The following is a 13,883-nucleotide window of genomic DNA, read 5'->3' as shown; positions in this document are numbered from 1 at the left end:
TCCTCTTTGGTTAGATCCGAACACAAACTAATCACCATGGAAATCCACACCCCCCGCCCCACACTGGTAACCACCATGAAAAACTTCTCCAAAGCTAACTTTGGGCTCCTAAAGACTAACTTCATGGCAGCCATGCAATTTCAGAACAGTTGCATGACTGGCAAATCATACACCAATGCACTGTATGAACAAGTACACAAATGCATGGATGGATCTCGCCATACCCAATAGAACCAAGACGCTCTCCTCCAAAAAAAGGAAGCCAATCTGGTGGCCCCCTGCCATAAACAAACTCTACAACAGAAGGAGGAAACTGATGCGGAATAAGGTAAATTCCCAAGACTGGAAAAAATTCCTTATCAGCCTCAACAAAAAGTTGAGATCCATCATCAAATCCTGTAAAGCTAGCTATGAAAACAGAATTGCATCAGATAGTAAAGACAGCCACAAGGCCTTTTATAGTTATGTAAAGAATCTCCACGCCAATACCCAGATTTTCTCTGAGCTACTGCACAATGGTACCTTCTATACCGAGCCAACAGATATTGCCAATATTACTGGTTGACAGATTCAGTGCCAACTTTACCCCCCCCCCCAAAGGACCAATCACAATACCAGTAGATTGCCAGGCACCCAGTATTATTGCTGCACAGGTTAAAATAGCACTGTCCAAGGCCAAGAATGCAGCTTCTATGGGACCTGACAATATCCCTGGCTGTGTTCTACATGAACTACAGAGGGAAATGGCACCTCACCTGTGTGCCCTTTTCAATCACAACCTCACCTCAGGCTTTGTCCCTACAAAATGACGCACTGCTACAGTCATCCCTCTCCACAAAGGAGGAGTGACTACAGATCCTGGGAACTATCGCCTCATTAGCCTTATAAGTCTGATATGCAAGGCTATGGAACACATCATCATGAAACTAATAAAAAAGGATATAGGGAATCTCCAAACTCTGGAACTCACATAGTTTGGTTTTGTGAAGGGCAGATCATGCCTGCTCAACTTGGTCGATTTCTTTCTTTGAGTCAGTCACCAGAGCTGTGGATGAAGGCAAGGTGATTCATACAGCCTACCTTGATCTGGCCAAGGCCTTTGATACCATTCCGCACTCAGGAATAATAGAAAGACTCACTAAGCTAGGAATCAACCCCTATATCACTAGGTAGGTTGCAAACTGGCTCACAGATAGAACCCACAGTGTGAAAGTAGCTGACTCCAAGTCAGTCTACCCACTAGTCATGACTTGAGTCCCACAGGGTTTGGTCCTTGGTCCTCTCCTGTTTGGTATCTACTTCTGGGAAGTTCAGGCCAACATGAAGGGACTTTGGCTGACAAAGTTCACATACAATTGCAAGTTGGGAGCAATTATTAACTCCCCAAGTGATGTTGACATTCTACAGTGTGGCCTCACTGAGTCCAACAACTGGTGTCAGAACCATGGCCTTAAGCTCAATGCCAAAAAAATGTGTCATCACCCCCTTTGGGAAAAACCCGGTTCCCATGAATTACCACATCGATGGTAGTCCACTGAACACAGAAGGAGTTATAAGAGATCTGAGAACACAGGTTGACAGCAACCTCTCTTTTGATCATCACATTGCCACTGTGGTCAGAAGGTCCTTCTGTGTGGCACATCTCATTACTAAGGGTTTTGCATCCAGGAAGAAAGAGGTCATTGTCTCCCTCTACTCTTCATTAGGCCAATCATCAAGTACAATGCTCCATTTGGCATGTACCTAACTAGACACCTGCAACAACTGGAGAGGCCACAAAAGTACCTAACAAAGAGGATCCTAGGCCTTAAACACTTGTCCTATATGGACTTATAGGCAATCTCTGCTTGACTTACAAAGCCATGTCTGACCCAGCTCTGTTAGAAATGCTACATCTAAAGAAATCCCTGTCCCTCCGCACCACACGCTCCAGAGACCTCAACCTCATTACCACAATCAGCAGAACATACTGGAGGGACAAGTTCATAACCCAGAGACTGTCCATGGTATGGAACAGTCTTCCCATACATTTCAAGCAGAGCACCTCGCTGACCCTCTTCAAGATAAATCTTGATGAGTGGATGGAAAATTGAAAATTCACCCCAGGGATAACTCCAGTGGCTCTACTCGACAGAAGCACTGGGAACTAAGGTCAGGTGGTGCGATGCCAGGGTTATCCTATGGCTAGGCTTGTAAAGGCCACAGGGCCATTAGCCTAGTACACACCTATGAACCTATGGTTGTCTGGATTAGATTAAATAAGTTTGATGAAGCAATTCCACATTGATGGGGAAAACCAGGACATACAGGGTAGTCCACAAATTGTTTCACTGTAGCAGAGATATAATAATAACAAGCGAGAACTACCAACAAAGATTAAAAAAAAAGTTGAGTCCCTTTATAAGTTGGGAATTACCTTCAACAGATAAGCTATACCATTACAAAGGTGGTGTAAGTGAAAATTCAGTTCTATGAAAGTTGTATATGAATTTAACATAAGAACTAACAAATAGTCTGCAGGGTTAATTGTTGCCTGGTAACCTTAGATAAACTTCTAGTGAAACATGCAAGACCTCCTAAGGTTACCTGGCACCATCAGTCTAAGAGTGGACAATAGCAGCTACCTCCTACATGCCACTCCTTATTTTGCAAAGTGTTTGAATTATGTATGTCAAATGTGGCCACTGTTACCAGATAGTGAAGTTATTCCCTAAATTCACTGGTGGGCAGTATTGGCACAGCCTTTACATGCAATGCACTGACTACACAAATAATTGTGTTATTTGTTCAGAATGCTTTATCCTACACATGGGTTATAGGATGTATATAAATATCAACCATAGGATGGGTAAGGACAATGAAACACCAAAAGGGATAGGTTAATTCAAGCACTAAAACAGAAAACTGGAAATGCTTAAAATGGCCCACAAGGGCAGCTAGCCAAGTACTTACCTATGAACCTGTGAACATGATATAAAGTGTGGCACTGCATCACTGAAATAGTGATTGACATGCAGATTTCATAGAAGTTTTTGGCCTTTTCTTAAGATCTTTACACACTGCCATTTTGATTAAAAAAGTTATCTGAATGTGTCAGAATTGTTTTCTTTTTGTCTTATAGTTTGAACGGATAAAAGTGAGATGAAATGTTATTTAACTATAAGTTCTGAAGAAAATCATAAAGGAGGAGAAAGTGTTGTGATTTTTAGGTTGCACTATTTATTTTCATTTTTACTGCCAGCATTATCATTATTTACACATGCCACAGTTGCTCTGTTACATCTGTTCCTTTGAAATGATGAATGCTTTTAACATATAGCTTTTTGTTTTAAGCTTTCAGTATATTAAAATAGATGCACAGAACCTGGTAGAATAGCAGCCTAGCAAAGTCTAAACTTGCTTATTGTTTATTTTATGGTAAAGATACACCTTAAATATGATTGCTTTGACTATACATTGCAGCTCCCTCAAGTTTGTTCAAAGCCTACCAAAATCCCATTACAGTTTTCATTATTTCTCTGATCTGTACTGAGGAAAAGTGTATTTCCTGTCTCTATCTTTCCTTCCATGAAAATATTCCACTTAACTTCCCTAGAAGGCGACCTTCAAAATTTGTGGAGTGTTCCAATGTATAGGGGCACATCATTTCCATTAAATGTGTCACTCTTGAGCCTTCCTTATTACGTTGTATTAAAGTATATTCTTCTTTCTTCAGATTCTTTCAGCATTTTTTATTATTCTGCATAATGGAGGTTCTTTATTCTTTTTTCAAGATTTTTTTGCATATCCTGTGCAATATTGCTTGCTTCACTTGGATCACTTTAGCTGGGTGGTCTTCTGTTAAACTAATAACATTAACACGCTTTTGTGCCGATTCACATTTTGCTACTGTTTCATGTTTTCTACTTGATGGTTAATTCCCACAGTTGTTCTTGGCAAGTGCTCATTTAATATATAAAATTCATAACATCTATGTTATATGCATATTGTTTTCATAAGACTCATTGAATGTTATCTTAATTTCTAGTTATAAATCTTAAAATTTGGAACTCACCACAGTAGACATATCACGGTGCATTGATGAGGTACTTTACTCCTGTAATTTAATAAATATGAACATCTACTGAGTTCATGAAACACCACAAAAGAAGAGAGAATGACAGAGCAAAAATCAGTCTTTACTTCTTGTGATGAAAAAAACCTCACTTGTTGAATCTGTGCATTTGACCAAACTGCTACATTAATGCCCTATGACCTGTCATGTTTATCTTCTCCTGATTTTACTGCAGACACACAAGAAACATTAACCGATGATTGCATACAATGGCTCTGACGTCTTTTCTGTCTTTCTACTTCATTTTTATGTGTAGAGAAAACAGTTTCCCATTAACATGCTTTACTAATTCACTCTACAGGCACCTACAAGAATGCATGGATCGTGCTATCCCAAACAAAACCAAGACTCACTCCTCCAAGAAAGGAAACCAGTGTGGTGGACCCCTGCCATAAACAAGCTATATAATAGAAGGAGGAAACTAGTACAGAAAAGAGTAAAATCCCAAGAAGGGAAGACATCCCTGATCAGTATCAGAAAGAGACTATGTTCCCTCATAAAATCATCCAAGGCTAGCTTCGAAAGAAAAATTGCCATGGACGCCAAAGATAACCACAAGGCATTCTTTAGCTAAGTCAAGAATCCAAGTGGCAATTCTCAGATCTGCTCGGAGTTAGTGCAAAATGGCACAAAATGTAGCCAACATCCTGGCAGACAGGTTCAGTGCAAACTTCACCCCCCTCTCACCCCCAAAAGGGCCCATAATTATACCAGAAGAACGTAGTGCCCCTGAAATCACAGACACTCAGGTTAAAACAGCCCTGTCCAAAGCCAGAAACACAGCATCAATGGGACTGGACGGTGTCCCAGGCTGCATCCTACATGAGCTCAAAGATGAACTAGCCCCTCACCTAAACACACTGTTTAAACTCAGCCTCTCCACAGGCTACGTGCCCACAGAGTGGCGCACAGCAATGGTTATTCCACTCCACAAAGGTGGAGCCACAATGGACCCCTGGGGACTATCACCCTATAAGCCTGACTAGCTTGGTCTGCAAAGCTATGGAGCACATCATCATGGATCTCATCAAAAGAGACATTGGAAACCTCCAAACACTGGACCCTACCCAGTTCGGCTTTGTTAAGGGCAGATCATGCCTCCTAAATCTGGTGGACTTCTTTGAGACAGTTACCAAGGCTATAGATGAGGGAAAGCTGGTCCACGCAGCCTACCTAGACCTTGCAAAGGCCTTCAACACCATTCCCCACTCAGGTATTATAGACAAGCTCACCAGCCTGAACATAAACCCCTACATCACGAGATGGGTTGCCAACTGGCTCATGGACAGAACGCACATGGTAAGAACTGCGGGAGCTAGGTCTGACTCTAAACTGGTTACAAGTGGCGTTCCCCAGGGCTCAGTCCTAGGACCCCTCCTGTTCGGCATATACTTCTCAGAGGTACAGACAAGCACAGGAGGACTATGGCTGAACAAGTTTGCAGACGACTGCAAACTAGGGGCTATGCATCACTCATCAGACCCATCATTGAGTACAATGCCCTATTTGGGATGTACCTTACAAGACACCTGCAACAACTGGAAAGACCACAGACGTACCTCACCAAGAGGATCACTGGCCTTAAGCAGATGCCCTATGTAGCTCGACTGAAGAAACTCCAACTGTTCTCGGTTGCATACCGCCTACTCAGAGGTGATCTCTGCCTGACATACAAGGCCATGTCCAACCCAGAATTGATGGACATGCTCCACCTAAAGAAAACCATATCCCCTTGAGCCACATGCTCCAGGGATCTAAACCTCACCACAACAATAAATAGGACGTGCTGAAGGGATAGATTCCTATCCCAGAGACTTCCCATGCTCTGGAGCAAGATTACAATCTACTTTAGGCAGAGCTCCTCACTAACCCTCTTCAAGAGAAACCTTGACAAGTGGATGGAAAACAGAAAGTTTACCTCTGGGATCACTTCAATGGCTCTGCTGGACAGAAGCACAGGGAACTAATCTAAGGGGGCGGCGAAAGCCAACACATTCTGGCTAGGCTTATAAATGCCTTCGGGCAGATAGCCTAGTACCTACCTATGAACCTATGAACCTATGTTCCTTGTTCATACTTCTGCATTATACCCACTTTACCCAGTGTTTCTTAAAACACTGTGACTGTAGTCTGACAACATTCTTTGGGGATTGTTCTGTATGAATTGGGTACCTTTTAGAAAATTAATATTATCTCACATTCATAGGTCCATAGGTTGCTACTAGGCTACCAACCACTAGGCCCTTATAAGCCTAGCTGCACACCTCAAACCATTTGGGTGCCAAGTATCATGGGGATCTATATGGGGAGGGGGTGCATGTTACTAGGGAGGTAACTGAAGATTTGTTGAGGCAGCTGTTAGTTAGATAATACTTTTCTTATTTATGACCTTGTCCATAAGGGACATGAGGCCCAGACGGGTGGTAAATTTATGATTTCCCACCCAGTTTTAAAGGTTTCATTTGACTAGGATCAGGGTTGAACTCTATTTTACATGGATGAAGAGCCTATTCCATAAAGCAGGGATCCTGTGGGATACATATCTGTCTCTCCAGCAGAGATCCCTTCAGGTACAGTTTTTTTTTGTTTTGTTTTTGTAATACAGGTGCAGCAGATCCATCAGGGCTGTGTTTGAAGAGGCTGTGTAAGTCAGACAAAGATTCCCTCTCAGCAGTTTGTAGAAGACTGAATATAAAGACAGAACCTTTAGGTGATTAGTGCAGGACAAGGTATTCATGCTTTGGATTCTCCTGGTGAGAAACCTTCATGGGTGTTACAACTGTTGCAAGTGTCTGATTAGATGCATGCCAAAGGGGGGCATTGTATTCAATGACAGGCCTGATAAGGGCTTAGTAGAGTGGTACTATAACTTCCTTGAACCTGGATGCCATATCCTTGCCTCTATATTGGTGACATAGAATAATTGTCTTACTATATTACCTACAGTTTGCTCTCTACATATGTTCCAAGATCCCTTACTACTGGGTCGACCCTTAGGGGTGTTTTATTGATGGAATAGTTAAAATGGGTTGACAGTTTCCCAAAGGGCATTATAGTGCATTTTTGGCACTATTAGGCCATGGCTTTGGCAGCAGCCATTCGTCTGTGTTAAAATCTCTTGCAGGATGTTGATGTCTTTGGGTGGAATCTGTAATAATGCCAAATTTACAGTCATCTGTGAACTCGGCGAGCAAGAGGCTATGAACATTAACCTTGACTGCTGAGAAGTAGGTGCCTAACAGGTGTAGGTCCAGCATGGAGCCCGGGGGTACTCTGCAGAGACCTTTTGGTGGTGATGGCCTTAATGATCCTAACTTATTAGGTCCTGTCTTGTGAGCCAGCCTACAATCCAATGAGTTGTATATGGATTTATGCCTACCTCAGAGAGCTTGTCAACAATGCTTGAATGAGATATTGTATTAGATGCCTCATCTAGGTCAAGTTATGTAGTATGTACCATTCTACCCTCATCCATTGCCTTGTTGACCATCGCAAATAAATCTATGTTCAGTTTAAGCAGGCATAACTTTCCCTTAAAAAGCAAAATTGGGATGTGTCCAGTGACTGTCGGTTGCCAATGTCCTTGTTTATCATTTCCATGATAATTCATTCCATGGCTTTGCATATTAGGCGTGTTAGAATGATGGGTCTACCCTTGAGGAGGAGAATGACTGTTGTGCTCCTCCACTCTTTTGGAAGGGTCTATATTAGAACACTGAACGTTCAAAATTTTGAGTGTTCTAATATCGACCCATTTTAAGTTAACGCTGAAAATATCGAAGAACAGAAAACCAAATTTTTTCCTTGGGAAAGAATTTGGTTGTCCGTTTCTGTTGCTTCAGTATTTTCAGTGCTGTGGTGGAAAGTTACAGGTCGGGTTCAGGTAAGTGTGCGATTGTGTGGACGTGAGGGTTAGGGCGGGGTAGGTGAGTTAGGGTTAGGGCGCGAGTGAGGTGACTGTGTGATAGTGACGGACCTTAGTTTTAGGGTTTATGTTAAGGTAAGTGGATAGTTAGTGGTTTATGTATAGTTTAGTGTAGGGTTAGGTTAGGTGTAAGAGTTTAGGTGTATGTGTGTGGATTGCTGTTTGTTTGGTGTGCTTTTGTTGCGTCTATGTATTTTGGAACAGCAAATTTTTTCCTTAGGAAAAAATTCGCTGTTCTGAATGTTTGATGTTTTCAATTTTCGATATCTGGGGTTCGATATTAGAACACTCGACATTTTGAATGTTCGGTGTTCTAATATAGACCCTTTTGGAACATAGCCTGTTTCGAGGCTGTACTTGAAGAGTGCCTCAAGTGATACTAACAAGTCTTGTTTTAAACTGTTCAGGAGGCAACCAGGAATTCTGCTGGGACCTGCGGAGTCAATGTCCTTGGCTTTAGCGAATGCTGCCAGCACCTGATGCTAATTGTTGGGATTCATAAGTTCATAGGTTCAGAAAAAGATTCCTACCCTCTACTCTTAGCATGAGAAGAAGCTCATTAACAAGTCAGAGCTTCAGTCCTCTGCGTTAACATCTGCTGCCAACATTATGTTTACTATATATTTCTTAAAGCTATCTTTCAATTATGCTCTTGAAGGTTTCTACATCATCCCTCCTTTTTTCTATTGTTTAAGACACACAAATTTTAGAAAATGAAATCTTCAGAAGTATCTGTGTTGTTTAGGCTGCAAACCACCTTTATTTCTCTTCGCTGAACGTATTCTAACTATATTCTTATAACAAGTGATGTTTTTTAGAAACATTAAGCATGCATTTGTGAAACATTTGAGTCACTTCTCTGAAGCTTTTACACTTTAATTTTCTATTACTCAGATTTGTTTTCAATAGTTTCATGCCATTTATATGGTCTTTTCTTGAGCTGTACATGAGTTCAGAAATCATTCACAACAGAAAATGGCATCAGATCACCTCTTAGCCAAACTATAGAAATCACTCTTACACAGCAGTGTTAGATCTTAGTAAAGGCAGCCCATATGAGTTCTAGTTGGGAGATTTTCAAGAACGAAATGTTTAACATTATTTCATTTTTTTTTTTTTTTTTGGAAAGAGGCTACCCCAGAGACCTAGCCTTGAGGTAGCACATGAATGGGGTGCAAAATTTAAACCTATTCTAGGTATAGGTAAAGAAAATGCTAATTTTTTTAAACCACAAGAAGATGAGAGCCACGGTCACGCTATGATTTTAGCATATGGTGAAGGTTTCAAAGAAATTAAGGACATTATGAAGAGAAACTGGGTAATTTTTACTACTAATAGTGACCTGTTGAGAGCGTTAGGTTGACAGCCACAATTTGTTTACAAGATGGGGAAAAAATTTAAATATTTGTTTGAACACCCTATCCACATTCAACCATTAAACAACAGGGGCACTAGTAAATGTGGCAAATGTGCACAATGTAATTATATTTTTGAAGGACCGTTGTGTATTTTACCTGCTAGCACAAAACCTGTTATATTTCATCAAGGTAATTGTGCTACAAAAGGACTAGTATACTTGGCAGTGTGTACATCCTGCAATTTTTATAATGTTGGTAAAACAGAAAGATCATTGAGAAAACGTATCTATGAACATACTTATGCTATTAGGAGTCATAACGAAAATAATGCATTATATAAACATTCGGTTAAATGCAGGCAATTTGTTAAGTTCAAGTTTGGAATTAAGTTTTTCAGAGAACCACTAGAGGGCGATGGTGGAAACTTCAAATAGAATGTAGTGAACTCAAATGGCAACTTGAATTAAATGGGACTGTAGAGCCTGGCATTAATGAAAACATTTAAATTTTACCAATATTAAAAACAAAGGCTTTGGTTAGGTATATATGGTTCTGCTTTCTAAAAATATTTTTTATGGAACTGTATGCTTTTCTTCAATCAGCTGGGTATAACAACCCTGTGTTCTTATGCTTAGTCAAACACTCTGCTTATGCTATGCTGACAAAGTCATAACAAGGCCGAGATATGCATATCCATAGCTAGTGGGGTTTGGCTTTATTGGCCTGAAATTGTCCATTAAAATGACTTCAAATGCAAAAGTCATGGGCAATCAGAATCGCCATATAGCTGAAACACCTGATGTTCATAAGGGTCATTTGTATATATCCCATGTGCCTCTGTTACAGGAGGTTTGGGAGGTCATTCCTTAGAAGTTCTAGCTTGGCTGGAGTTTTCCTTTAGTTTTTTTCTGAAAGTTTTTTTCTTCAAGTGTTTAAAAAAATGCCTTATTTCTTTAAATGTGTTTGTTTGATTATTAGTATTATATAACCATAGGCATGTGGTTATGGTTTATTCTGAAGAAGTCTCAGAACTTTCAGAGACGAAAGTGCTAAATAAACTGGAAGCTGTTTTGTATCTTGTTGGAAGTTTGGTGTTCCTTTTTGTTATACTATACAATTGGATTGGCTTACAATTCTGGTACAGCCACAGGTAGCTCACTACCATCTTGTAGACCTTCCATTTCACTCTTACTGTTACCCATCTGTCAAAATCACTCCTGACACTCTTCTCCACTCACTCCATCCTGCCTGCACTCTCTTCTTCATGTCTCTTCCAAATTCACCATTACTCTGAACTGCTGATCCTAAGTATTTAAACTCCTCCACCTATGCCATCTCTGCTCCCTGCATCCTCACCATTCCTCTGTCCTCCCTGTCATTCACACACATATATTCTGTCTTAGCCCTGCTGACCTTCATTTGGCACCTCTCTAGAGCATATCTCCACCTCTCCAGTGTCTCCTCAACCTGTTCCCTATTCTCACTACAAATCACAATGTCATCCGCAAATATCATAGTCCACAGGGATTCCTGTCTGAGCTCATCCGTCAACCTGCCCATCACCTTTGCAAATAAGAAAGGGCTCAGAGCTGATCCTTGATGTAATCCCACCTACACCTTGGACACATCTGTCACTCCTACAGCAGACCTCACCACTGTCACACTGACGTCATACATATCCTGTACTACTCTTACATACTTTTCTGCTACTCCCGACTTCCTCATAGAATACCACAACTCTCTAGGCACCCTGTCATTTGCTTTCTCTAAGTCCACAAAGACACAATGTAACTCCTTCTGACCTTCTCTATACATCTCCATCAACACTCTCAGAGCAAACATCACATCTCTAGTGCTCGTTCCTGGCATGAAATTGTACTGCTGCTCACTAATCATCACCCCCCCTTCTTAACCTAGGTTCCACTACTCTTTACCTTAACTTCATGCTGTGGCTGATCAATTTTATCACTCTGCAGTTACTACAGATCTGCACATCACCCTTATTCTTAAAAAAAAAAAAAAAAAAAAATATATATATATATATATATATATATATATATATATATATATATATATATATATACATATATATCCATGTATATATGTGCGTGTGTGTGTGTGTGTGTGTGTGTGTATATATATATATATATATATATATATATATATATGTATATATATATATATATATATATATATATGTATATTAGATTTTGTGTAGTCATCTATTTAGCATTATTATAGTCCTACTTGGTTTTGAGTGATATATCCTCATTGAATCAGCATAATTCTCTTAGGAGTATAACATTTTCTTTGCAAATTTTACGGTATCATTCTTGCGTTAAAATGTACATTTACACCACTCTTATAACCACACACACACATACATATAAAGGTACATACATGCTTAAAACTCATGGCACTTCCTTTAAAACAATCTCATTTCAGTGTCCTTTATTCCTTTTTCATGTAAAGAAAAGAGTATAATTAACAATTCTGTTTAGTGCAAGCATCTACAGAATAACCTTTCCAAAGTCCCTTTTATAGTTCGTGCCAGGTGTCAAAGTTATTTTGCCATTCTTAATCATGTAGTCACTAGTACAGCCCTGTAGTACTGTTAAATGTTATTCTGACAAAGTCAGCTATTCTGATAATTAGCCATTCACCTTGCTTTGTGACCTGTGTGAAAGTGAAGCACATTGTACTGTGCCAGATGGAGGATGGTTTGCACTGAAGAGGATCAGAAGTAATTTTTGCATCCTAGCTGTGCTGTGATTTATTGTATTTTAATAATAGAGAATAAATAATAATAAACTACAGCAAATTCTTACCAACATTTCATACCTTTCAGCATGAAAAATGGTTTCATCTGAATAGAATTACTTTTATATGTTCTTACTTAATTCTGTTTAAAATATGGCTATGTCAGTAATCTCTGTTTTGTTCAAGGTCATGATATATAATTCAGCCCCCACCCCACCCTTCTGCTGACTTTTGACCCCAGGACACCTTCTGTTGTGCAATGCTGTTTTTCAGCTCCTTGAAGAATGTGCACTGCACAGTGTGTTGCCTAGTAATGTCAAAATACTGCAGCATTAATTATGCTATAGCCAGTAATTCCTTCTCAGTTACACGACTCCGGATAAAAGGGTTTCATTAGAGGAAGTCTATGCTTCTCATATTAAAAGAGCACAGAGATTCTTATGTCAGCATCTCCTTTCAGACATCCTGAGTAAAAGTCCCCATAAAGAAAACATGCAATCTGTCTGCTTCCATATGTCCCTCTCTTCCCTGGTTACTGGGGCATGGAAGCTGCACTGTCCCTTTTCCACTGTATGAGCTGTCTTAGTATAAAACTGCTTTGTTCGGATTCTCACATTGACTTTACATCATTAAAAAACTATTAAAAATGGCTTTAATCAGAAGGCTCTAACATGGGATTGCATATTGTTTATCACAAAGAGGACAGGCCTGTGTCAGAAGTGGGATTCAGTGATGTACTGATTGCTAATTTAAAATCCCAAGAACCCCTTGCAGATGAATGAGTCCATTTACTTAACTTTATCTTGCAGAATACATTCACTGCTTTACAGTTCAATAATGTGTACATTATCAGCTATGAAGCCAGGAGCTCCATTATTCATGGGCTACTTTCTTTTTGGTTTTGTTTATCTGCTCTAATCTTGCATCAGCAAATCCCAAATTAATTGTGGGACTGCTGGAACCTTGGAAGTTTTTAAAGCCGCAGTAAGTACTCTGGAAGTGCAAGACTACAGTGCCTCCCACTTGCATTTAGGCCAACAGTAGCACAGACAGGGGCTAAAGGTGGATGTATTTTGATTTACATTAGCAGCAAATACAACTCCAGCTTGGTTAAACAGGATAATGCCCTGGAGTTCATCCAAATCCAAGTCTCCACAGACAAGATTCCTTACTATGTCCTGGTCAGCAACAGGTAACCCTCTACGGCCCATGAAACTCACAACTCTTACCTAAACCTACTAGAGGCACTTACCTCACCATCTGCCCAAATATGCTATTTGTGGACGAGTTTAACTACACCTTTATAGACTGGGAAATGTGCACTGCCTCTAACTCACAGGCACAATGCTTTCTGAAATTTATGAACACAAACACCCGGAACCAGATAGTGCACAGTCCACTCAGAGGATCACTCATACCGGGCCTAGTACTCACCAAAATGGGAGAGAGTTGCACCCTCCTCTGTGTCATGTCATCTTTAATGAGGCTGTTTCTCTTGAAATAAAACTTGGCCCAGACAATCCAACTAAGCCCATAACAGTTATTCCAAAGCACATTACATCTTATTAAATAATAGTTTGTCAAAATTCAAGGCTCCCCCAAACCCTGAGAACACAGCTACCTATTCAGAATTATTCAAAGAAACGCTGTACAAACATGTAAATGGCTGCATTCAGGAATTTGTGCCTATCAGAAGTAAGCCCAAATGTAACAGAAAAAACAAACG

At 40.1% G+C, this 13,883-nt stretch overlaps 1 protein-coding gene across 6 annotated transcripts in view; it reads left to right on the top strand.

Annotated features, from left to right (window-relative positions):
* Positions 1-13,883, top strand: part of MAGI2 (membrane associated guanylate kinase, WW and PDZ domain containing 2) — a 2,888,931-nt gene that overhangs the window by 722,838 nt on the left and 2,152,210 nt on the right. The gene's annotated exons all lie outside the window — the stretch shown is intronic.

The sequence above is a fragment of the Protopterus annectens genome, chromosome 11.part0, assembly GCF_019279795.1.
Source record: "Protopterus annectens isolate FY-2018-M chromosome 11.part0, PAN1.0, whole genome shotgun sequence".
Classification (NCBI taxonomy): Eukaryota; Metazoa; Chordata; order Ceratodontiformes; family Protopteridae; genus Protopterus; species Protopterus annectens.
Note: the sequence above shows the minus strand (reverse complement) of the source record. Positions and strands in the feature narration are given on the sequence as shown.